The sequence below is a fragment of the Octopus bimaculoides genome, chromosome 27 (genome assembly GCF_001194135.2).
Source record: "Octopus bimaculoides isolate UCB-OBI-ISO-001 chromosome 27, ASM119413v2, whole genome shotgun sequence".
Lineage (NCBI taxonomy): Eukaryota > Metazoa > Mollusca > Cephalopoda > Octopoda > Octopodidae > Octopus > Octopus bimaculoides.
Window position 1 is genome coordinate 12,750,203 of NC_069007.1, and position 2,503 is coordinate 12,752,705.

Consider the following 2,503-nt stretch of genomic DNA (forward strand, 5'->3'; position numbering starts at 1 on the left):
AAATACAGAGACCTTACCTGTTGACCGTAGCGGGATGAGCGATCTCTGACCAGATAAAAACACGACCTTTCACACGCGCCGTCTTTCATCGAACTGCCCGCACGTGCTCTGTGTCTTCCGCTGGTCCTTGCAGCCTTCACTTCCGTTTAGGAATATCACAGGCCTTGGAAGAAACTGCTATTCTTAGTTCATTACTCAGGTTTCCATCTGGTACAAAGACGATTTTTTGCAGAATTCAATTTGGAAAAAAAACTGCTCACATTGATAAGTTGTCGAAAATTGAGATGCGAATTTCAAGGCATTTTTATGTAAAGCAGGGAATTTCTCTGGATTGATGGATTTGTAGAAATCCAATAAAAACAGATTATAATATTTCGATTTTATTAAGTTATCCAACTGCAAACCAATTAATTCTAATTATAAGGAATCCGTAGCCTCGTCAGGACACATATCAAAAGGTGTTTCAAAAACATGTAGTTTGATTTTATCTTGTATTTCTTCAAAACACTTTCACACTCGTCAGAATATTCCTTTGTTGATTTGGGATTTTGTTTGCTCAATTTTGGAAAATATGTGATGCACTTTCTTTTCAGTTGTGTGACAAATAAATGAAGCATCGATTCAAAGCAAGTTCAAATTATTTAAATGACTTGTTATATCTCCTAAAAATGCTAAATCACTTTGAAACTTTTTATCTTCCACTTCTATAATAGGAACACCTTTTATATCCATAGAAATTTTCATTTCTTCTTTCAGTTCATAAAATCGCTTTAGCATTTGGGCCTTAACTTCACAATGGTACAATAAACCCCCATATTCGGCTTCAAGATCTTTTAAACGTTCTTTAATCTCCCTATTATTCAACCCCTTGCTTTTTATCAAATTAACAGCCTTAGTTACAACTTTCATTACATTGTCCATCTCTTTCCATATGAATAAAGTTTCTAGATCCAAAAGACACTTCTTAAATTAATTCTTAATCAGAGCTACAAACCCTTTGTCACGACCTATCATAGACGGAGTGCCATCTGCAGCAAGACCACTCATTTTTTCATACGATAAATAAAAATCCTTTAAGGCTGAGTCGACCGTTTGAAATAAATCTTCACCCCTATTTGTTCCATACATTGATTTCGAGGCAAGAAATTCTCCCTGAATGTTGAAGTTTGCAGTTATTCCATGTATAAATATTGCCAGCTAATCAATATCAGACAGATCGATTGTCTCATCAATAGCTAATGAATGCAATACGAATTCTGCTGAATCAGATTTTAGGCAATTTTGAATGTCATCAGTAATATCTTTAATACGACCAGAAGCAGTTCTTCCTCATAAACTAATATTTCCAAACAAACTAAGTTTTTCTGGGCTCATGTTCTTAACAGCAGTAAGGATATATTCTTTCACGAATTCACCATCGCTATGTGGTTTGAGTTTTTTAGCAATATTTTCGCATACCACATAATTAGCTCAAGTTACTAATTCATCTTCAAGAATCGGCCTTTTAAAAAGAGTTTGTCTTTTAGTCAGATTTTCTTTCAAGGAGGCTACCTTGTCTAAACGCCCAGATTCTTTCAAATTTTCATAGGTCTTATGCTTACTCACAAAATGCTTCTCAGTATATTTTATACGAACAGCTACTTGTTCTTTGCAAATAAGACAAATGCACTCATTATCTATTTCTATAAAAAAATAAGCTCAGTCCATTTTTCAAACAAAGCACGTTCACCAGCATTTCTTTTTTTCAGGATTTTTATAACCGCTTGCCATATTGATAAGGGTGTTGAAAAATTGCTTTAACAAGGTTAACAAAGTTATAACCCGATGAAATTTATATTATCACTTTTGGAATTTTTGTTATTACTACTGCCTGGGAAAAACAAAAGCCAACTGGTTCGTAGTCGCAATGCATGCATTTAAAATTAAGATATTGTTTGTTTCTGCAAGGTTTAACTTGGTTTGTCGCTCTCCCTAATCCTTATATTGGTGAGTGGATAGGGAAGGGCGATAACTTATAAGCCGATGGCAGATGAAAGTAACTCCTGTTGACCTTCTTGACACCGACTGATAGCAAAAATGCGACAACCCTTTCATACAGCTCTTTATTTAAGAGATGAGGAATTATGTACATTATTTACATTTGACGGATATATGGCGTAGTGGTTAAGAGCGCAGGCTACTAACCCCAAGACTCCGAGTTCAATTCCAGGCAGTGACCTGAATAATAATAATAATAACATGGAAAAATACCTTAGGAATGAGAACCCAGATTCGAAATTTTCCCAAGACACCTGATGAAGGCTGGAGGGTATATCAGCCGAAATATTGTGTTAACAACAAACAAGATGAGAACACATATCTGTTAACAACAAACAAGATGAGGACACATATCTGAAAAAAAGTTGGTGATATTTTTTTTATAATCCTATTCACAAAGCACCAAATTAGTAGTTTCTGTTTTGATGAAGCTTTACCAATTTGTTTTTGATTTTTAATAGATTTT